Source organism: Dermacentor andersoni, chromosome 1, assembly GCF_023375885.2.
Source record: "Dermacentor andersoni chromosome 1, qqDerAnde1_hic_scaffold, whole genome shotgun sequence".
In the NCBI taxonomy this organism is placed as follows: domain Eukaryota; kingdom Metazoa; phylum Arthropoda; class Arachnida; order Ixodida; family Ixodidae; genus Dermacentor; species Dermacentor andersoni.
The window spans coordinates 27789657-27813799 of record NC_092814.1 but is presented as its reverse complement, the minus strand read 5'-3'; positions in this window follow the sequence as shown (position 1 = coordinate 27813799).

Sequence of the window (24143 nt, the reverse complement as noted above, 5' to 3'; positions counted from 1 at the left end):
CTGAGGCATATTCAAGTAAAGGTGTAACAAAAGTTTTATAAGCTATCAGCTTTACATCTCGCGATGCTTGACCTAGTTTTTGCCTTAAGAAACCTGGTTTATGATTCGCCTTCGAGCACACATTTTCTATGTGCGTATGCCATGTCATATGCGTGACTGTAACAGCTAAATGCTTAAACTGGTTAGCACGAACTAACAAATTACCATCGAGGTAATAGTTAAAAGGCAGAACGTTTACTTTACTAGTCATGTGTGTATGTTGATTTGATGTAGTTTATATTCATGCCCCATAATTTACACCATCGGCTGAAATTTTTCTAAACAACGACTAATTCTGAGTTCATCCTGAACATTGGTTACGGTAGAATAAATTAGGCAATCATCTGCAAAAAGCTTAATTTTTACCGGTTCTTCAACAACAGAGGAGATATCGTTTATATATATGTAAGAAATAAAAGTGGGCCCAAGACTGACCCCTGAGGAACACCTGAAAGCACTTGGAGTGGACTGGACAGGCTGCCATCTAAACTTACGGTCTGTTTACGATCACTTAAGTATTGCTTTATCCATAGCACTAATCTTTCATCGATACATATATCTCTCAGTTTAAGGGTCAGCTTATTATGCGGAATTTTATCAGAGGCTTTCGCAAAATCTACACAAATGACGTCAATCTGGTGCTTCTCATCTAAGGCTGCAGCGAGATAATTAACTACTTCAATTAATTGTGTAATAGTAGACAGCCCAGCACGGAAGCCATGCTGGGATGAGTAAAGTAAGCTATTCACGTCTAGAAATTGTAAACTATGTTTTGCGATGATGTGTTCTAGAAGTTTACAACTGATACAAGTCAGTGAAATGGGATGGTGAATACTTACAAGTGTGCGATCACCGATTACAAGTTTGCAGGGACGACATGGCCACAATTAGTACATGACCGGGGTTCTTGGAGAAGTATGGGAGAGGCCTTTGCCCTGCAGTGGGCGTAACCAGGCTGATGATGATGATCAGCACCGCCTGTGTACACTGGTATAACTACGGCCCTGCGCCAGTCTGTGGGTAGAGAATGCGTATGTAATGATTTCTCGAAAATTATCGTTAAGTAGTAGGACATGCATTCAGCACAGCGTTTCAGAAATTCAGGACAAATTCTGTCACGTCCACTAGATTTTTTTCCATCTAAATTCAGCAGGAATTTGAACACCCCTTCTTGTTTGATTTCCAGATTTTTCATTGGGGAACGTGTAATATAGGGTAAATGCTTGTCTAATCATGTTTGCATTATTAGTAAACGCAGATTGAAAGAAGTAATTAAAATGTTCGACAATATCCGTACACATTGTTAACTTTATGTTGACTATTACGATCTCTTCAATTTTATCTTTCTTACTGCTGAGATATCTCCAGAATATTTGTGGAGAACATTTTAGGAGCCCTGTCAGTGCTTGTTCAAAGAATTGGTTTTTGGATAGTGTCAGAGTACGCCTCAACTCTGCGCGAAGTCTCGGTATTTCGTCCGAACGCTTTTTCTTTTTACGCAGTCGCTTTAGTTTTGTTTTCATGTGAATGACGCCGCGGTTAATCCAAGGTCGGCGTTGTATAGACTTTTCTTTTTCGAGTTGGCACAAATCGGTCCCCCACACAATGGTTTACTATATCCTTAAATTCATTCCAAAGCTCATCTACAGTTTCTTTTTTTTGGATGGTGCTCAAATTGGCCAAACGAGAATTCCAAAAAACCTAATATGGAGTTGTCATGAGCACGTTTGTAGTCCTTTATCGTAATTACAGGGGAGCATTTCATACGGGACATACTGCTAGTAGTCAGATTCACTACAATCATTCTGTGATCGGAAATACCGTCTTCAATAGTCAACAAATGAAGTTCTATATTATTGGATAGGAACACTAGGTCCAGTAATGACCGCGACCTAGAAGTTATTCTTGTGTCCTCTTGAACGATTTCATTTAGATTAAAAGAAAACATATCTAGTAGTTTATCAGCGCTAGATGCTTCAACACCGCTGCAGAGTAAGTCCTGCCAGTTAATGTGCGGTAAGTTGAAGTCTCCGGCCATAATTAACCGTGTGTTCCTATGTACATTGTTGCACAAGAATATGTTCAATCGGTTTAGGAAGTCCAGCGAAGTCGAAGGGGGCCGATATATTGCACCGGCTAGATAAACGACACTATGAAAGGAAATTCTGCACCAAACTGTTTCGGGGATGTCACTATCAATTAGAGCCGCGTGGACAGAATTATTCATTATGATACACACCCCTCCTCCACATGAATCGCGGCCTTTCCTAAACATTTTGTATCCAGGGGGAATAATTACGTCATCTTGTATACGACAGTGCAGCCAAGTTTCCGTTAGCAAAACCATATAAGGGCTCTGTGAAAGCAGCAGAAATTCTAGGTCAGTTGTTTTTGTTAACTATGCTACGTGCATTTAAAACAAGAAAACGTAGCTATGACGTAGGTGACGAGCTGGGCGTCACCATCCAACTTGTTGAATCGTCTGGGTCAGGCGGGCAGCCTGCCACTTCAAACTTTTTTTGCTTTGCTTTACCGAATGTACTTTCTTTATGTCCATATGGTATACGCTTATCGTGGGTGACGTCCCAAGTGTACATTTTGTCCTAAGTTTATCGTAGATAAGCTTGACTTTCGTGCCTTTTGACCGATGCGATGCTGCACTTTCCCAATGCTTTCTTATTTCCGATATTTCTTTAGCATAGCCTTGGCTGACCCGAACATTAGTACCCTTCAGTTTAAAACAGTTCTTTAGAACACTGTCCTTTTCCCTGCAATCAAGGAACTTCGTAATAATTTGTCCTGGTCTATCCGGTTTCGTTTTTCCAATACGGCGACTTCTCTCTACTGTCCTGATGGGGACCCCCAAAGTATTGTCAAAAATACCGTCCAGGAGTTGTTCTCAGAGTTTGCTTTCGGTTTCATCAGCACTTTCGTTGATTCCAAATACTAGGAGGTTGTTTCGCCTACTTCTGTTTTCATACTCAATTAACTTGAGTGCTTGCTGTTGGACAACCGATTCCAATTTATCAATTCTGTTGCTCATTTCCTCAAACATTGTGAAAATTCCTTGTAGCTTATCAGTTTTAACATTAACAGCAGCAATTTCCTCTCTTATGCGGTCCATCTTGCGGTCGCTTTCTTCCAGTCTATCGATAATGACCTGCAACATTTCATTAGCCTTGGGCCCAGGGTTCTGTTCTATGTCACCTGACACAAGCAATAACAGGAGCATCGACCAGCAATCAGACAAAATAGCAAAACACTTTTGAGGGCGCGGCAGGACCAACAGAAACCTATCATCGCTACGATAAGCGGGAAAATTGCCCAGCTGACTTACCTGCACAAGCAGTAATGGCGCTTTAGGCATGTTGTCCGCCGGAAAACTGCCGTGCCCTCTGAAGAAATTGATGCCGGGCTTGGCCTTTTCTTGGTTGTCCAGCGATGACGTCACTCCTGTAGGGTGGGCGTTGACAAGTAGACGGTCCGCAGTGTCATTGCCACGTTGCGGCACATCGAAGAATCCTGGTTGAGTCCTGTTGTTTGCTGTAGACACCACGGCGGAAAACCACGGCAAAACCTGCACAAGCAGTAATGGCGCTTTAGGCATGTTGTCCGCCGGTAAGCTGCCGTGCCCTCTGAAGAAATCGATGCGGGGCTTGGCCTTTTCGAGGTTGTCCAGCGATGACGTCACTCCAGTAGGGTGGGCGTTGACAAGTAGACGGTCCGCAGTGTCATTGCCACGTTGCGGCAAATCGAAGAATCCTGGTTGAATCCTGGTTGAGTCCTGTCGTTTTCTGTAGACACCACGGCGAAAAACCACGGCAAAACCTGCACAAGCAGTAGTGGCGCTTTAGGCATGTTGTCCTTGTGTTGTCCACCGGTAAGCTGCCGTGCCCTCTCTGGGATTGTGCCCTCTCTGGAAAAGTGGGATTGTAATGATAGATTTTATAAAATAGACAGAGACGTGAAATTTTGCGACGAAATGACAGGTTAGGCAAATCGAGATTGAATTTAATTGAAGTGACACTTGCTGTACGCGAGTAGTTAGATAAAATGAAATGTACTTCACGGTTCTGAATGGCTTCTATGCTGAGGTTAAGCGAACTGACATGAGGATCCCAAATGGAAGATGCATATTCAAGCTTGGGCCTAACTAGTGTTTTATGACTTCGGCTATCGCTGCACACGACGACCATCATCGGACCACGTACTTCAAGGGCATTTCCTGGGCTAGTGTACTGCGCCTGCGTGGATTCCTGGCGGAGAGCAGAAAAGCCGGCGAAGAACGCATCGACGCCTTACTTGGCAGCAGCATTAACGGCGATCGCACGCTTTTCTAAGCGCTTTGCTGTACATTCTCAGGTTGGTGAAATTTTGCCCTACTAGCCTGGGAGCTTTTTCGTTTGCCGTGACTGCTGCTGCTGCTGTTGCATACCAACTATAGCTTGTACTTGCTCTTGTGTACTGTTGTTGTCATTGCGTCATCCGAGCTGCAAGCTTATTTTCCCCTTTGCCCAGTGGCAATGTCGAAGGAACTTGTTAAACTTTTTGAGGAACTGAAACGAGAACTTAAACAAGAGTTCCGCGAACTACGGGAAAGTCTAGAAAGGGACATAAGAAAGGACATCCGCGAGATAAAGAACAGCCTAGGCTTCATAAACGAGAGTTACGAAGAAATGAAAACGTCCGTGAACCGCGTTGAATTGGAAAATGGAGAGCGAAGACCATCCGTAGTAAAACTAGAAAAGGAACGAGACGCTTTGCATGCTCAAGTTCAAGAGCATGAAGTGAAACTTCTACAAAATGAACAGCATATGCGGTGTCACAACGTTGAAGTGAAAGGTGTTCCGAAGACGCAAGACGAGAATGTCATGGATATCACAAAAAAGATAGCGAAGGCTATTAAGATGCTCCTTGAAAGTGGAGACATCGAGGTCTGTCACCGCGTTTGAACTACGGGAAATACAGAAGCGCCAAATATAGTGGTACAGTTTGTTCGCAGATCAGTCCGTGACTGCTTTCTTGAGAAAGCTCGAAAGCTGAGGATAACATCAGAGGACATTAAACTTGAACCCAAAACCCCCATCTTCATTAATGAGCACTTGAGCCCTTCCATGAAAAAACTGTTCGGTGCGGCAAATGCAAAGAAAAAGGAGTGCCAGTGGAAATATGTATGGACTCGGAATGGTAAAATATTTGTGCGCAGAACGGATACCTCTGCAGTCATGGCGATCACCAAGTTTGATGATTTGCGTCAAATTGTGTAGTTATACATGCAGACACCTAAAATTTGTTTCTCGACATGGGTTATCAGCCACACAAAATTAAGCATATAGTGAAACCAAAAAAATCTGTTTTGTCAGTTTTTCATTTAAACGTCAGATCCTTAACAAACAAAGATGAATTAGCTGTTGTACTCGATACTTTCGGAGTGTCACTTACAGCGATCATGTTAACTGAAACCTGGTACACACCAGCATCAATTGTATTTCACCGTCCTGGCTATCAGTGCTTCTATCAAAACCGCGAAGATAAAAGGGGAGGCGGCGTCGCGCTTCTGCTTAGAGAAACATTATCGTGCGAAATAGTCGTAGAATACACGACGACAACTGCTGATTACGAAGTGCTCACTCTACGAAGTTCTAACAAACTTTTCTGTGTTATTTACAGGCCACCATCTGGCGCCATTAATCACTTCTTTGAATTTCTTGAAAAGATTTTTAGCTACGCATCTGATCAATCTATAGATATGGTTCTAGGTGGCGATATTAACATAAATATGCTTTCATTGAGTCCATTCCAAAAAGAACTCCAGTATTTAATTGCTGCTAATGGTTTCTTTAGCGTAATAACAAAGCCGACGCGAGTGACTTTAGAAAGTGAATCTTTATTAGATGTATTCATTACAAATGTTGACAGTAATTTAGTAACTGCAGACGTAGTTTATACCGACATTAGTGATCATCTTGGAATCGTCATGATAGCTGATAAGGCTGTACATGTTAATTACAAAAGGCAAATAATTTATACACAATCTATAACGAAAAAAAATCTTGAATCCTTTCTTGCTGCGATTAGCCAACAGACCTGGAACAACGTTTTCGAGGAAGATAGTAGTGATACCGCTTACCTTAACTTCATCACTACATTCAAGGCTATATATGATGCACATTTTCCACTGAGAAAGACAGCCACGTCATCAAAAGCACGGAAACCCTGGATGACGTCCGACTTGCTCCAAATGATCAAGCATAAGAACCGATTGTACGCACAGTTTGTACAATCAAAAGATGAAGAGTTGCTTCGGCAATTCAAAAAGTACAGAAATAATCTAACATCAAAACTAAGAATGGCTCGAGACGCCTATGTCACAAATGTATTTTGGAGCCCTGAAGTACAGCGATCGGATGTAATCTGGTGAAAACTGAATAGCTTATTGCAAAAAAATACCCGTGATACTTCCGAAAACTTTCAGCATGAAGGAAAACGAATTTATGGGACCTGTTTAGCTGACGCTTTCAACAATTTCTTTATTTAGTCAGGTAGAGCGCAGCCAAAATTAAATTGAATTCATGAAGGGAAGCAGCTGTCCATCATCCCTTTTCGTTGCGCCCACGAACTACACAGAAGTTTTCTCGTGCATAAGTAATATTAAAAATAGCAAGTCAGTAGATGCAACTGGTCTCCAAATAGCGCCCATTAAACATGTTCTTCACCTAATATGCCCCGCTGTTACTCACATTTACAATCTCATATTATCTACCGATGTATTTCCAAAGGCACTGCAAATGGCTCGAGTGATACCGGTTTTTCAAAGCGGCGACAAGAATTTGATTCGTAACTATCGTCCGATTTCTATACTGACAGTGTTCTCGAAGGGTATAGAAAAATTAATGCATGGTAGGGTACTATCTTTCTTTGAAAAACATAACCTGCTCCTTGACTTTCAGCACGGGTTTCGAAAGAATCGATCCACGGAAATAGCATTATTGACTCAAAAAGAAATCATTATAGATATGTTTCAATATAAGGAAATAGGTGCAGGTGCATAGGTGCATATGTGCATATATAGATTTTACTAAGGCGTTTGACTTGATAAACCACAGAATTTTACTACATAAACTGGCAAACTGTGGTGTCCGAGGAAAAGCTCACGATCTTATGAAATCTTATTTGTCGAACAGAACACAATATGTTGACTTTAAAAATTCGTTGTCTTCAATACAAAATATTTACGCAGGAGTCCCCCAAGGAAGCATATTGGGACCGCTCTTATTTTTAATCTATATAAATGATATTGTGCAATGTGTAACTGAAAGATTGTATCCTACGCTGATGACACTTCGGTGTTCATAACCGGGAGGTCAGAAAGTGACATTGAAGAGAAAGCAATAAAAACACTGAGTGCATTAAATACATGGGCAAAATCAAATTGTTTGAAGATTAATTCTAAGAAGACAAAAATCATATTGTACTTTCCAAAAGGAAAGATAATTTCTAGGACGTTGAACGTGTTCTTAAGCTCTGATACTGTTGAAATTGTAGATTCTGTTAAAATCCTTGGCGTTATATTTTCAAAGCATTTGACTTGGAATGATCATGTTGACTATATCAGATCAAAAGTGTCTTCAGCTGTCGGTGTCACGTTGCGCCTGCGCGGTATTCTTCCTGTCAAAGTTAGGCTATTACTATACAACTCATTAGTTCTTTCTCTTTTGCAATATTGTTGTACCGTTTGGGGCACTACGGGTGTCACAAATTTATCCAAGCTTCACCTTCTTCAAAAAAGAGCTGTAAGGTGCATTGCTGGTGTTCCTTATTGTTCCCCCACACATGACTTGTTTTTAAAATATGAAATCCTGCCAATGTATAGTTTATACAATTATAGACTTTTAATGATCTATAAACGCTCTTCGCAAGGTGATGAACATTATATTACTTTCTGGCAAAACTTGAGAAAAACACGCATATCCTGCAGACTAGACAAAGAAATTTGGTTAGTGCCGACGCCTAGGGCATATTATACCGAGCAGTCTCTTTCTTATACTGCTCCAGTATTATTAAATAAATTGAACAAAGAATTGTTTGACCCCTTTCAGCATTCAAGTGACGTTATTAAGAAATTTTTTCTTAGCAAGATTACGTAATATTGCACTCAGTTTAAACCTATACCTGTTATTATTTCTTCCGTTTCCCCATGACCAGTTATTTGTTTATCTAATGCCTATGTTTGTGCTGCAATGCATAGCGCTGCTTTTTACAAAGTGTTTTGTTATTTTGTTTCAGTGTTTATTTGGAAAATTGATAATTTCTGCCTGTGTACTGTACTGCCAAGTTGATAAAGAAGGCAGGACGTCTGTCAAGCTTACGAGCTTTTAGTCCTGTCTCCTTCTCTGTTCAAGAGAAAAATAAAGACTGAAAATTGAAATTATAAAGCAACAGCTTTACGTTGGTGGGAGCTAGACTAAAATTACGTTTGATATAACGAAGAGTACACTAGCATTACTAGTTGAGGGATCAACATGAGTTTGCCAGGAAAGGTTCTGAGAAATATATATACCAACGTATCTGTAAGTGAAAACCAGAGTTAGGGAAACGTTATTAAGAGAATAAGTACGCGATGTGTCATGAGAAGTACGGCGAGTAACCCTCATTGCTTTACATTTACTAATATTCAATTTCATTAACCAAGTCTCACACCATGCAGTTATATTACTTAGGTCCGATTGAATTTTAAATGGTCATTAGGAGTTCCATTTCACGATAAATAACGCAATCATCCGCCAGCAGTTTTATCGACGAACAAATGTTGTTAGGCAGGTCACTAATGTAAACAAGAAAGAGCAAGGGTTCTAGCGCTGGCCCCTGTTGTACTCCAGATGTCACAGGACAAGGAGCATAGTTGGGGTCATTAAATGTTACGAACTGCGTGCGTCCATTTTAATACGTTAGGTTCTAAACTAAGCGCGCGTTGTTTAAAGAGCAGTAATTTGGACATACCGAATCGAATGCTTTCGCAAAATCCATGAAAATGCAGTCTCTGAAGGAAGAACGATCTAAAGCGGTAAATAAGTCGTTAGAGAAGGACAAACACTGTGTCTCGCGGAAGTAATTCTTTCTAAACCCGTGTTGTTGCGTAGTGAAGAAAGAGTTTGTTTCCAATAATGTTACCAAGTGACAATAAATTATATGCTCCATTAGTTTGCAAGCTATACTAGTCAGTGAAATGGGTCTATAATTATCAAGGTTGTGTTTACTACCGGTCTTGTACAAGGGAACCACGTTCCCAATCTTCCAATCCTCCGTGAGCACACCATGTTCTAGGGACTGCAAAAAAATCACACAAAGTAGGATGGATGAGTCGGTATCAGTATTTTCGAGAAACATGGGGTTTATACTGTCTACACCAGGGGAAGAAAGCTTTATGTTACGGATTAGGTGGCCTACCCCAGCACAATCTATAATGAGAGAGTCCATTCAAAAAAAATCCTATGTTGTAATTTCAGGAAATGAAATTCGTGGTTTTGGGACATAAAACTCCAGAATGCGATTTGATTTTTGCATTAGTGCCCATCTTGAAATATAAACTAGGCCCTCTTACATTATAATATTTCCTGTCACTAGCATTCGCGTGCGATGTTAGTGTGCGGCCCTAAAATCGCGCTATAGTTGCGCTTTCAGGCTACCGGAACCGGCCACTAGAATGCGACAGGGGCCGGCGCAAACCATAGCTACATTGGATCCCGCGTACCCCGATCGACATCGATGACACACGCCGCTATACTCGTTCTACCGCTGCTCCGGCGCCATAATTTGGGTGCAATAGCCGCGGTGTTTTGTCTTTTAGACTCTATAACGGTTGCTGGTCTCTCCATACCTCGCGACTCAGTGATCGCCATGACTGAAAAATTCCGTGCGCTTCCGAGACCTCGCCGTTCAAGATCAGAGGGTCCTTGCTGCGCCCGATCAATTGTACGGTGAGCATTTCGCTTGCGGGGTGCTGCAACAGCCACAATTACCTTGATCGCAAGTGTTATTGACGTTTTTGTTTTTTACCATGGGCTACCATACAGCCAGCTATATTGCAAAAGCTCGCTTGATTCAAAAACTTTGAATGGCCTGTCATTGCACCTTCGAGCTATAAAAAATAAAGTAGCGTACAAGGAAGCCCGTGATAAAGTCGCATTAGACTGCATCCTCATTACACATTTATTTATTTATTTATTTATTTATTTATTCATTTATTTATTTATTTATTTATTTATTTATTTAAAATACCTTACAGGCCCTATGAAGGCATTGTGTCAGGGGGGTTACAAAATCAAGGCAGAAAGAAAAAAGAGTAAGCAGCCTTCTGAAGTCTAATACAAAAGATACGCCTCAATGCAGGGCTCATCAACATTACTACCAAGATGAAAACATGAAAAAGGAAAAACTCAAGTAATGAAAGGTCACAAAGGCACAGCTCCTACTCAGAAACAGTCATTGCGCCCAGTCACGGCAACTGTCACCTCGTAAAACGCCTTCGATTTGTTCAAACATCTTCATTGTGCTTTCTTTAACGCCGCACTTCTACTCTATAGTTCACGTCTTCCGCCGGAAGGGGGCGAGCATCAAGTCGTCTCAGAATGGGCTGACTAAGTTGGCTGATGAGACTGGTGCGAGTCGTCCTACTGACTACAGGTAACGGAGAGGTCACCTTCGTAGCCCGAAAACATAGTGTTACTGCATGGATATCCATAACCAGCCCCAAGAACGCAACAGCTAAAGTTGAAAAGCAGACCGAGACCAATCAAGACGCATAGCGAGGCTTCGTTACCTTCTGCGCTGTCGCCGTTACGCCACCAGTTATTGCCGTATAACAGTATCAGAGCACCTAACCTGTATCGAGAATTTCCGATCTTATCGATTTTTGAATCACCTTCAAGCCTTGCACAATCAACAATCATAAGCATGTGTGTTTGTTAAAAGCGACATACAAATACGCGCCGCGGAGTACTGCAAACAGCATGTTTGTCAAATGTCATCCAGAGGAAAATGGCGGCTGTAGGTTTATTACAACCAAGTTTGACGTCGCATCGTTAACCGCATTCTTTCTTTCACAGCGATAGCTGTTTTAAGGACTACAAAATCCATCGTGCCGGCATATGTCGCTGCCATGATTGACGGTATTAGCAGTAGAATTAGGATAGTCATGTACCGATGCTATAGATCAAACGTGTACAAAATGCTCACCTCTTTAGGCCCTGCGCCTAGAAGTTTACACCAAAGGAGAACGCCTGAAACTGAAAATCACTACTAATAAAACAAAGTAATTGTTAAGACGTGTTGCATACATCTTAACAGACTTGTCCTAAGATCTACGCGAGAAAGTCGATTAATTTTGGTACAGAATGACAGATTAAATGACAACATGGCCAATACTAGAGAAGGGCAGAGGCAATGTGGCGATGCTCACGTACGGCGCAAGAGGGACAGACTGTAAATAACGATGTGCGTGTCATGCTATATGCTCTCTCTATCTCTTCTCCCCATCTTTCATCCCCCCCATCCCGCTCCCATGTGTAGGGTAGCAAACCGGTTAAGCTAAACTGGTTAACCTCCCTGCCTTTCCTTCTCCACTTTTTCCTTCCTTCCTTCCTGAGTGGATTGGCGGCAGTTCTTCATTCGGCCCGACACCAATGTCTGGTATTGGGTACAGCACGCCCCGCAGTTTGCCAGAGTCTTACAATGGAGCAAAGATAATGAACGCCGATGTTCGCAAGCACGCGGCAAGCAGTCGACTGCAAGAGCGCGGCCATAGGCGGGTTCGATTCAGTATGCGCGAATTGCAACGTGAACTATGTCGTCGAGATTGCGACGGACAAACCATGACAGACGATCTTCAGGTAGTGACCGCTGCGTCGCTGGGCAATCTTCCCATATGGAAATTGCAGCCGTGTTGTGCAGGCAAAGGTCTAATTTATGCGGCGGCTCTTAAGCCTGCTCAAATCACCGGCACAGTTTTCTTTTTCATCCTTTCAATTAAGTTTATTAAGCCGATTAGTCAACCCTTTTCTGTCCCTTCCCAACACTCTTACACAGTGGTTTCACGTCGACTACTCGTGGTACTCGCGGTACTGGTACCATGGTACCAAGACAAAGCCATTGCAGAACCCCCGGTCGCTTACCTTTTCATGGGGTACTAACACGATATTTTCGAGACATCTTTCTTTCTGCTGCCTGTAGACGCTAAAGAAAATACTATCAAACCTCAGAGTGCCTTACATTATTTATTATAGTAGGTTTCCTACAGCCAGTTCCGTTTCTACTGTAATGTGGCTCATGACGCAGTACCTGTTCACGCGAGAACCGGACATGGCGACGTTTTCACACTCCATCCGGCTCGCTCGGTCGTCCGCTACGCTGCCATAGAGTAACATGGTAAACGACAAGAGCGGACACTCGAGCCGTTTCGCGGCCGAGCTATCGAGCTTCGCCGATTCTGCTAGGAGGCAGAGCACATGCAGAAAAATGCGGCTGTGGCTGCGGCTAGCAGCTTGACAGGCGGCACGAACACTGGGCACGAGCCAACATTTGCGAAGCCTCGACAGGCCGCGCCCATGCCGCGCCAACGGGCTCTTTCTGTAAAATGCACCTGAGCATCGTTGTTGGGTTCTTCTGCCAGCGTCTGCTTCGTCGCCGTTTCATGGTAAGGCCACAGCAAGTTCTTTTGCGCGTTGTTAACGGCTTATTTTCTTCGCATTTCGTTAGGTCACTGTTAGCCGCATGAACGAGTGACGGCGGCCTTGCAGCCATGAACAGCTGCTGCCCATTTGCTACTGACTTTCATTTCGCATTCTTTTTTTATGCGCAGCAATGAGCGGTGACGCTAGCGATAACAGCGATGCGGCAGCGTCCGAGCTGCGAGGCACGTTCGATACAATGACGAAGTTGGAAAATAAAATGGTTCGTTAAGAAATGTGGCCTATGAACACATGCGGTTCGGTCCATAGAGCTTTATGTAACGCGCAGCGACTGCTGAAAAAGTATGCTGCTCTACTTTTGCAAAAGAAATGTAGCTATTTCTAAGCGGTACGCGTGCAATATTTGCAGTATGGCAATAATGCACTCTCTCTCAACGTCTGCAGCAGGCTATGTGCGCTCGAGCGTTGTTAGCTGTTCTGCATTGGGCTGAAGATACGTGTTTTCATGCTTTAATTGGGTATGGAGTCGTTACCGCAGAAAGTTCCTTTTTTCTTAACAGTGCTTCCTTAACCAAAAAAATACGCATTACATGAAGGAATGCAGCATCTCCCTCATAAAGCTTTGCAGGCCCCAGTATTGCTTATACGAAGGAAAGTAGCGCTACATTCATCAGCTTTGAAGCCTCCAGTATTGCTTACCTTCTGTCTGTCAATCCACGTATTGCAGGAATCTCCACCATTTCCTCAAAAATACACTGTACAGCCGAAGGACATCACGCATACTCAAGGGCAAAATTCCAAATATCAGAAGACAATTGCAAGGCTTCGAAGACAGCAGGTGAAGACCCCAACACAAAGTGCTTAATTGCAGCTGTTTAATGACGGACACACTGACTTACACATTCGAGATGAGGATGTTGGTGCGTGCTCAATTATTTTTTTGCAGCCATTTGATTTCCGCATGCTACCATTCACATAATTTTGCTGCCCTAATCCGCCTTCTTTCGCAGAAGTACAAGAAAACACGTCATATTTTTTTTCCTTGTAGAACAATCCCATTTTGAGCAAATTAATTGCTGTCGTGTGTTTGCAGTTTTCTTTTTCATTATCTGGATAGTTGTAACACGTCTTCTATGTGTTTTGCTTGTGCAAAGTTAATGCCATCACGCCATTAATTTCCAACTATTCTCCATTATACCGGTGTCACACGACCACTTTCGATCGCGATCAAGTCCGATCCGGATTGAAATTCTCTACCCCCATTGGCTCCATCGCGCAGCTTGCGCAAAAAAACCAATCGTGACTGAGAAATTGAAATCGAATTGGGCTTGATCGCGTTTAAAAGTGCGCCGTGTGACACCCGTATTACTTGCATTTCGCTGTCTCTTCCCGTTTTCATGTATCTGCATCTTACAATCTTGCTGCAATAAATTGTTGTCTGCTATTTTCGTGTTCTTGACTGTGGAGCAAGTTGATTTATATTTAAGAAACACGGCACATTTATTTACGATACACCTTTTGGAGTGTGTTACTAGGCCTACAATATCATAAGCGATAAAGTTCTACTTCCTCAACAGTTGGCATGATTGTTGCGATACGTTACAGCTTGAAACAACAAATATGAATTTAAATGAAACTAACATGAGTGAAACACGTTTGCGCGCTCGTCGTCACAACGTATAAGCAGCGGCACAAGCGCCTGCATGAAATCACTCGATTTAAGCAAAGGTATGGGTCACAAAGAAATGCAACAAGCGAAACTGAAATTACGGCTTCCGAGATTTCGCGGCGTGCGCGACCATCTTGGAGGCTGGTGCGTTGCGCCGATTCCGCTAGGTGCGCTGAGACCCTAAGTCGGCCGCAGGCGCCTATGGGAGTGTCCACTCTTTACTTTTACTACGTTACTCTACGATGCTGCCACATCGGCCTTCACAGCGAGTAGCGGTACACGAGGCGATCGAGCGAGAATGGCAAAGCATCGCTATGCTCTGCTCCCGCGTTGCCAGATACTGCGTCGCAACGTCACGACACAGCATCATCCAGGGAAACGACACCAAAGCTGGCCGTAGAAAAGCTATTATAGCAAACTATTTACGGTGCTCGAGGAGTGGTCACTATTTTCAAGGGTTGAGGGGTTCAGCTAGGGCCTTCAATCACCACACACAAAAAAATTAATAGCCGAAAGTGGCTATGCCAGTACCGCTTTAAGTGGGCAGAGCCACTAGCGCGTTTATCTGAATTTTGTTTTAACGGCGCGCTCATTGAAAATATTTAAATCAGGCTGTAGAGGGCTGAGCGCTTCTCTGAAACTCTCTCTACCCTCGGTAGGCGAAGCGAGACGTCGTATTGGGGGAGTAGGCGAACTCAAAGCTTCCTAATTTCAAATCTGCCACTAAACCATTGCGCCATCACGATATTTTTCTGGCGTCATAGTTTTCGCAGTTCTTCCGCCGTTCTTGGTCGGTCTATTTCTCACAGGAAACGTCAAAAACCGGCTAGGCCTGCCATTACGAAAGCGTAATTCATATTTTATTAATAAACTACACAGCGTCGAGATATGCTTGTAGCAACATGTGACGTAAAAGCAATCTAGTTGTAATTATTCAGGCGGCGTCAGCGCCACTGGTTTGACGCTAAGTCATTTTATGTAATATAAAGCTTTTACTCTCGTCGCAACTTCCTTAGTTGTGTTCCGTTAAATGGTGTCCATCATGAAATCGAGCTTAACAAGCATTACTTTTATTTTGTTCTACTGCTTGTGCTGGGTTCGGTCGAGGTGCATGCTGCGCTAAAGGCGCAACAATAACGCGCAAAAGGTTCAATAAAAGCGATCACACAGTCGTCAAGGTCACAGGCAGTCGAGAGAGCCTTCCTCGTGTCTGCCTTTGTAGCCGCTCAGGTTATCACTAATGCTACGACTCACACTGACAACGTCACTCGTCGCGTGAGCATCTAGACAACGTCACTCCTCACGCGCTAGATCCAAAGTCCAGCCAGCCACTGCCGCCTTTACTGGCTACCTGATTAACCGACAAAGCAGCGGCATTCAGGCCCCGCGAAAGCTTTGCCGAGAAGCGCCCCGCAGGAAGGTCTGTTCGTCGTGCACAGGATTCCCACTTTTATGCCTCTCCTCTTTCTCGCTCGGGACGACGGTCATGATATATATATATATATATATATATATATATATATATATCAAGAGAAAGGACGGCTCCTATCTGGGCTGCTATTCGCATTCCTTGTATATGCAGCAATGAATGTGGACCAAATCGAGGCGAAAGAAGGCGACAGGCGAACAGTAATCAAAATTGAAAACTGGGAATTCCAGACGACATATGAAGACTGTAAGGAAAAGCAAATAATTCGCGCCTCCCTAATTTTAGCAGTGATTCGGCACTGGTGCATGCATACTGGAAGGTGCAGGCTCGGCGCCCCACAATATTTTTCGCTAGCTTTCGTTCTCATCGACGCGAGTGCGTTTTGGAGTAAGGGAAAGGCACGTCTCAGTTAGCGTTGCTGTTGAAGGAGAATTAATACAAAAAGAGCAAGCAAAAATAAACAGGTGGTGACGTTGTTTCGTTGTCCCGGAGGTCCCGGACGCTATCCTCGTGGCTCAGAGTCGCGCCTATGTAGACGTGGTATAAGCACGCTATGGGGGAAGGCACTTGCTGAAGGAAGCCAGCAAAGCGAGGTAGGACAGGTCGGGAAAGTGAAAGCGCTGGTGCAAGACAGTGGTGGCAATGCGAGCGCGGGTGGGGGACATTCAGAAGCGCGTGCACGAATCGGGAATGCACAGCCAGGAAGTTAAGCTCGTGAGGGGAAGAAAATGCCGAAGAACGGAGCAGAAAGCATTAAATTATATAACTGGCGAAGCGAAAATAAAAGGTTGAGGATCGGTGTACAGTACACTAAGGCAACAATAAAGAATGAAACAGCGTTGCATTGGAGAGCAGCAGTGCGTGATACGCCGCCCAATTAGCACCTCCACAGGTTCGAGCCGGGAGCGCAGCACCTCGTCTCGCTTCTTGCAGTTCTGCTAGATTGCTAGAATACACGCCTGAAGCCATGTCTGAAACTGCACTGAGACGAAGGCGCATAGCTTCAAAAAACTCAAGGCACAAGCAATTGAGGTAGCAGCGGAAAAGCTCCGCACAGCCATCACAGTATAGTGCACATCACGCATGGACAGGTCAACGTCTAGAGTATGTTCCAGTATTTTCAGCGCCCCGAATATGGCATCCCTCTCTCTCTTTCTCTTTGTACTTTGAAATGCGCGGTTAAAACATTCGAACCATCAAAAATGCGCCCTCAGCCACTGACTTCGTCATCTACTTGTTCTCCGCACATGGTTGCGAGAAAAAATCACCTCGTCGCACGAGCCGCACCGCTGTGCTCAGAGAGTCGGACGAGGCATTGGTGATGCAATGCCAGCCTCCTTTCCCGCCGTGCAGAAGGCGATGCTTTCACCACCGTCCAAGCGCATTCCTCGCAGAGAGGCGCCTCTCAAAAAACTTTCCAGGTGCTGCTTCTCTTGAAAGGCAAAGAAGGCGATCAGAACGCGCGCGATAGGCAGGCCACGCGAAACGACCCGGGAGGAGCTCACCAGCGCTTCCAGGGGGGCTCAGCCCGACGTGAGCTTTTTTCCAGACACGAGATACATTTGTGGACGCATCCGCGAAGGGCGTTCTCCGCAACCCTTCCCTATTTTGCGTGTTTTTTCTCGGTCACATTCACGATCTTTTTATTCTTATTCTTATTCAGACCACACACCCGTGAGCGGGGAATGATATCCCGTGCCCGCAGCAGCCCCCCTGAGCCTCGCATTCTTGCACCATATGTACGCTAGGCGCGCTCTGACCCGCCTGTTCGCGTTATTATTCTCGCGCGCGCTGCTTCGCTCGAGATATTGTCTCCACCAGAGTCGGGCACCATATACGTCGGCGCGAAACATATTGAAAGCGAGAAGTGGGACGGTATTCGGTTTTTATCTCAAGCGTTTGGAAATTTCCTCATCTGCGTTCCTGCTTTGCTTTCAAAAACACGTGCGAAGCAGCATATTTGGTTCAGCCGGTGAGAAAGCGAGGCATAAATAGCTTTCTCCCGTGCTTACGCGAACACTGCTCGCGCAGCAGCAAGCTCGGCCTTACGCAGAACGTCAGCTTTATTAATGCACGGTACACGCTATCGCATTCGCCTTAACCTGCGCGTGTCTGGCGCATTAGGGAGCGAAAGATTAATCGTCCTTACCTGCACAAGGTAAACAGGTCTAGAAGCATAGCCCAGAACGGGCTGCTCGGAAAGGCTGAAAAGCAAGTTTTCTAGCAGCAATTTATCAATGGCGTCGAATAAGGCTGTCTATATCTCAGCTGCTATATACGCGGTGATCATTTTCAACATTTACTGAATTTTAAAAAATCTCCTGTATCAGGTAACATAATGCTAGACATTGAGCTGGATTATTCATAACGCGGATATTACTTGCACGAGAAAGAATTACAAATACGTATTCAACTAATTAACAAACATTCACTAATTAATTTAAATAATTATGGGGCTTTAGGTGCCAAAACCACTTTCTGATTATGAGGCACGCCGTAGTGGAGGACTCCGGATATTTAGACCACCTGGGAATCTTTAACGTGCACCTAAATCTAAGTAGACGGGTGTTTTCGCATTTCGCCCCCATCGAAATGCGGCCGCCATGGCCGGGATTCGATCCCGCGACCTCGTGCTCAGCAGCCCAACACCACTGAGCAACCATGGCGGGTACATTCACTAATTAACTTTTTGTCTGCTCCTATGGCAATTTACGAATTGTAGCCGGTGAGCTTGCAAGGTGTACCCACTTGAAATGAATTTCTAGAATGACGCCAGTTTGGAGACAAGCGCCATCAAATTCGCCGTAAAAATGCGCGGTTGGCCCACTCACGTTCTTTTACTCTGATGCATTGAAGCACAAAAGTAACTGGAACGCCTATGCATTTCATCCCACACTTTGGGAAATAAAATCTCGAAACTGGTGTCATCCTGGAAGTTGATTTCAAGCGGATATGTCATGAAAACTTACTGACTACATTTGGTAAATATATATTATGTGCCCTAAAGTAATAAATTACGAATTTGAATAATGAATTTTCGGTAATTAGATTAATATTAATTTCGATTTCTAGTGCTTGTAATGTCCGCCTACCCGCTGTGGTTGTTTAGTGGCTATGGTGTTGGGCTGTTAAGCACGAGGTGGCGGGATCGAATCCCGGCCACGGCGGCCACATTTCGATGGGGGTGAAAAGACCCGTGCACTTATGTTTAAGTGCACCTTAGAGAATCCCAGGCGGTCAAATTTCCGGAGTCCCCATTACGGCGTGTCTCATAATCAGGTCGTGGTTTTGGCACGTAAAACCCCATAATTTATTTTTTTAATGTCAGCCTCTTGGAACAATCTAGTTCAACGACAAGAATTTCGCCATCTACCACAGGAAATTTTTAAAAATTCCTTAAAGCTTAAAAATGATCACTTCGTATACGTACGCATTCAGTTATATGGAATCGCTGCTGTATATGTGAATTCTTTTTTTTCCAAAAAAGGCAGAAGAAAGGAACAATTCAAGCAAGACAACAGCCCTCTCGTGTTCTTGAAAAAGAAAGAAAATTGCCCCCGCTTTATGTTGTGTGATACTCGTCATTGGGCGTCGCAATAATATCTCATCTGCATAAAATTACGTCCGCAGTAGCTCAAAAAAACGCGCGTGGCATGCTGCAGGCACCACAAAGCGTGCTGAGAGAACAGGCGAGCGGTAACTTTTTGAAGGCGTAAGCCTTTAGTGGCTCATGAGTGTCCGGGCGCAGTCCGTGGTGGACGCGGGAAAGCGGTGATCACCGGCGAGGGGAGCAAGGAGAGGAGGCGCCATGCCAGTAGCGCTGTGCGAGTGGGCGCGTGGGAGAGCGCGGACATGCGCGGGGTGGTGCGCGCACATCGGCGACAACCCTTGCAGCCATATGGCTCTGATTGCATCTCATGCTAGCGGCCACGGTGGCGTCCGTTCGCAGAACAGTTCAGACAACAGCAACAGAGGCAGTCATAGATAGGCTTTCGCCTATCGCAGTTCAGCTCAGCAAAGTGCGCATATATATATTTTTTTCCCCGCCGCGGGGGCGAATGGGTCTCGGAGCTATATTTCGCGGCAGGCCACTTGTCGCCTATCGGGGAACCCAAGGCGGAGATTCATTCGCGTGCGCAAGCGCTGCAAGGAAATATGCGACCCTATCTGAGCATCGCTGAGCACAGCCGCACCTGAATCCAGCTGATAGCGAATCCCTTGCTTGCCGCGGCGGCAAAGACTGCCGCATGTGGCCATGCCAATGCTAGCGCGTTCTGCCGCCTTCTGCATCGTTTTTCCCGCTAGTGTGACCGCACCTAAACATTTACTTACGCGCGTATGACGTACGCGAACGTCAACGATACAGCATCTGGCATGTCATTCGAGGTGCGTAGTTATTCATGCCGTGACGTTGACCACCTGTTGGGGGCCTGCGCATGCGTAAAAGCGAGACAAAAAAAAGTAGTATACCTGCGAACCGAGTGAGGCTAGGAAACTGGCCAGCAGGCCTAATGAATAACGGGGCGATTCCCGCAGCACGATTATTTTCCCACCCCGCACTTGTTTTTTGCTTCTTCCTAACAGGCTTTAGTGATAGGGCGAGCGAGCACAGAGCTCACATGAAGATGGATACGTAAGACACATGGTTGCACATGTTAAGAGTTGTGGGTGTTTCGCTAAATTCCAGCACACGATGTTTATTGCTAAAAACCATGACCTGACTGAAAGAGAGGCGATTTCACATCAATAAACGGGGCTCACGATGGGTCAGTAAACCTAGTCAGCAAACTTTGCCATTTTCGTATGATGCGGTATTTGCAATTACTTATATATATGTTGATAGTTTCAATGAAGATTTAGTTGGCAGCGCTCGTCCTGTCTTCTCCTAGTATGTGTGTGTGTCACTTCGCGCTACAACCCGAGAACAGTAAACCTTCGCTTTCTTTACTAGATAAGGAAGCGTCGTTTTTGGTAGGACATTTGTCCAGGTTGTCGCCAGCATGTAGATATATGAGGTGACCATTTTTAAGTTTCACATAATCTTTAAGTATCACATGTGGCAGATACCGTAATCCTTGCCGGTGAGCTAGATTTTTCGAACAGGTACACATTACTAGCGCAAGAAATCGAAACACATATCGAACTAAATCGAAATTCACTAAATAACTCCTTAGGTAATTACCTTACTACAGATATTGTAATCTACGAATTGCAGGTGGTTAGCTTGCAGCACGTGTCCACTTGAAATGAATTTCAAGCATGACACCGGTTTCGGGATATCATTTTTTAAAGTGTGGAACGAAATACATGCGGGTTCCAGATACATTTGTTTCGATGCATGAAAGAGAGTTTGATGGCGCATATCCCCAATGTGGTGCCATTCTGGAAATTCATTCTAAGTGGATACGCCTCGCACGCTCACCGTCTACAATGACTAAATTACAATATGTGCCGTAAAGTAATTAGTACAGTGTTTAGTTAATTTTTGTTAATTAGTTGAATATGTGTTTCGATTTTTCGTGCAAGTGATGTCTGCCTCTATGAGTAATTGAGCTCAAGTACTAGAATTAAGTTATCTGCAACAGGTGATTATTAAAAATTCCAGAAAGCTTTCAAAAAGTTATCACCCCGTATGTCTTTGTTCAGTCGCTGTTAGTGGGCATGTTATACTGTTTGTGTTGTCGCACTGGTGACACCAGCGCGTGCGCTGTTTGATAGCGTTTGTAGTATAAATATGCTCCTCTTCTTGAAGGAATAAAATTAGTTTGTAGTTGGCTGGCGCCCGTTCTTCTTATGTGTTGCTCCGCTTTCTTCGCGCCTTCACACTTCCACCACTATGTTTGACCAACTAGCTCTAACAAAAGCTAGGCTATAGAAACGTACCTCCTTCATTATCACCAAGTGTGAGCACCGATAGTGGTGAATACAAAGATAGTGAACGAAAACATAAGTGAAATCAGCCGCTCTATGAGGAAACTGAAGAAATTACAATGGAGCTTTCGTGGCCAAGATTATTTCATAGTCTCTTCCCAACATTAGGTAATATCGGCGAACACCTCTCCAACAAAGCTGCCAGGTCTTCCGGTCCAAATTCTTTCCATTGCAAACGAATATGGCAGGGCGATGTGTTAGCCACAACGTCTTCAAGAGTTTATCAAGTGCCGTTTAAAGGTTGGCGACTAGGCTTTGGTGCCTTCTGTCGGTGCCACGCACATCCATTCAATGCACCCCCACCGAGCTTAACAGCCACGTAACTGGGATGAGCCGCGCAGACTGTCTTTGCACGGAATCTCGTCATATTTTAAATCATGTGCAAAAAGTTGGCCAGAACACTATGGCACGTTTCCGGCATTTTTGCGCCTGCACATTTCGCCATCACTTCCTCTAAGTAAGCCTGACCTGATTCGCTTACCTTTTACTGTTTCCGTAAGACGTGAAACTGGCATGCACACGCCACGTGCGTAAGATTATACATCCGTTGGCGAGACTAGTAACGCGCAAGGTTTCCTATGCCACTGCCAGAATAGCCCATTCTAGCAGGGCGCCGGTTGGCGCTTAAGAGCGGTGCGACCAGCAAATGCGTCTCGGTGCGACGTGCTGGAGATGTGAAACTGCGGACGCTTGGATGATACTGCCGGGGCTATTCCACTGCCCGGCCGATAATCACGTCCTATGCTTAAAAGAGCTATAAACTTGCTTTGTGATTTTAAACCCGGGAGAAGAGAACAGAGGGACCTGGCGAAGCGGAGCATTTCTCTTTTCATGTGTTTCATCGGGTTTGCTTTGATTTGAGTTTCCTTCTAGGCGGCTACCGATTTCTCAAGGAGATCCCGCAGATTTCAATCGAGATTGTTTGGATTCTACGTGTGCGGCCAAGTGGGCTCGCTGTGCGCAGACTGTGGTCGTTCGAAATATTTAATCACATGATGCCGGGTTTTTCGGCAAGTGGCGCTATTTCTCAACAGCGAATGAGACAGGCTGGTGACCGTTGCTGTGGGTGCTTCTCCTCCTGGAAAAACCTTCAAAATCGTGTTTGTATGCCCCGCTAGCAGAGGCTGTCATGCTCATTCATGTGAATCATGCTGCAACGGAAGAGAAATCCGCGCCAGGTCAGAAGCTTCCAGTAGGAACAATTGAGCTTCAGGGGCTCAGTTGAGAAATGTTGTTTTCTTTTGTAAGAAATTGTTGTCATTGTCCATCCACGTTTGCTAACATGTTCGCTTTCATGATCCATTTTATCCTAGGAAGTGATTTGCGAGTACGGGCGACATAGTTGCATCTACGTTGCGTCTAAGATACGTGACACGACTTGGGACAGCGACTTTTTAGTAATTTCAGCCGCTGAAGTAGTTGTTCCTACGTATCATGGGTAGTACATGCCGAAGCTTCAGAAATACCAGCATAGGCTTTTTTCAAGCTCTAGAGTGAACCTCCCATTCCTGGAATCAGCAATAAATGGCGGGTACACCACCACGTTGCATGAAGCAGCTCGCCCTGTCACGCATTTCTGCGAGACGTGGTGCGTCTGAAACGCTGGACTGATGCCAGTTGTACACGCGCGTCGATTTTCCAGGAGCCACCTTAGAAGTGATCGAGACTAATATTGCACTTACTTGCAGCTCATGTCTACCGTAATCTGGATACTCGCCATCCTCCAACCAGATAAGCGGTGCAAGCATTCTGCATAGAATGAGACTTGATGTGTCCTTTACTCAGTACAATCTTTGTCTTACCGGCCTTGCGGGCTACCTTGAGAGTGAAAACCACTTAGTGCTGGAGAAGACAGATTATCTGCAGTAAGTGTGCTCGCTACTCTCACACGAGTTACAGTTGTGACTTTCTTTGGCGCCGATCGACAATTTTCCTTTCTTTAAAAAAAAAAGAAGAAATGGAAAAGAAAAACTAAATCCAGTGTACATGTCGGAATCGATGTGAAGTGAAGCTACAGTGAAGCGGTTAGCTAAATGGTATTCAACTAAATGTGACGTGTGGAATTGTGTTTACGTTCATTATATTCACCGTTTAGCCCACGCAATGTTTACGTATACGCATCCCTGTACAGGTCCCAATTTTAACATCCTGCAGTTTATAATTACGCACTACGCTGTTCACAAGACGTTCACAAGCACCAAATGAGCCGGATGCACAGTGTGAGACGTCTACGCAGAGATGCCACGAGGACGAAGGCGATGTATGAAGCTTGTCGATGATAGAATGGCGATGAAAGGCGTACTACACCTTAGTGGGACATATATGTACATTTAAGGACTCTCCACATCTTGTGACAAAGTGACACGTACCTGTTCTGGAGGATTCACAA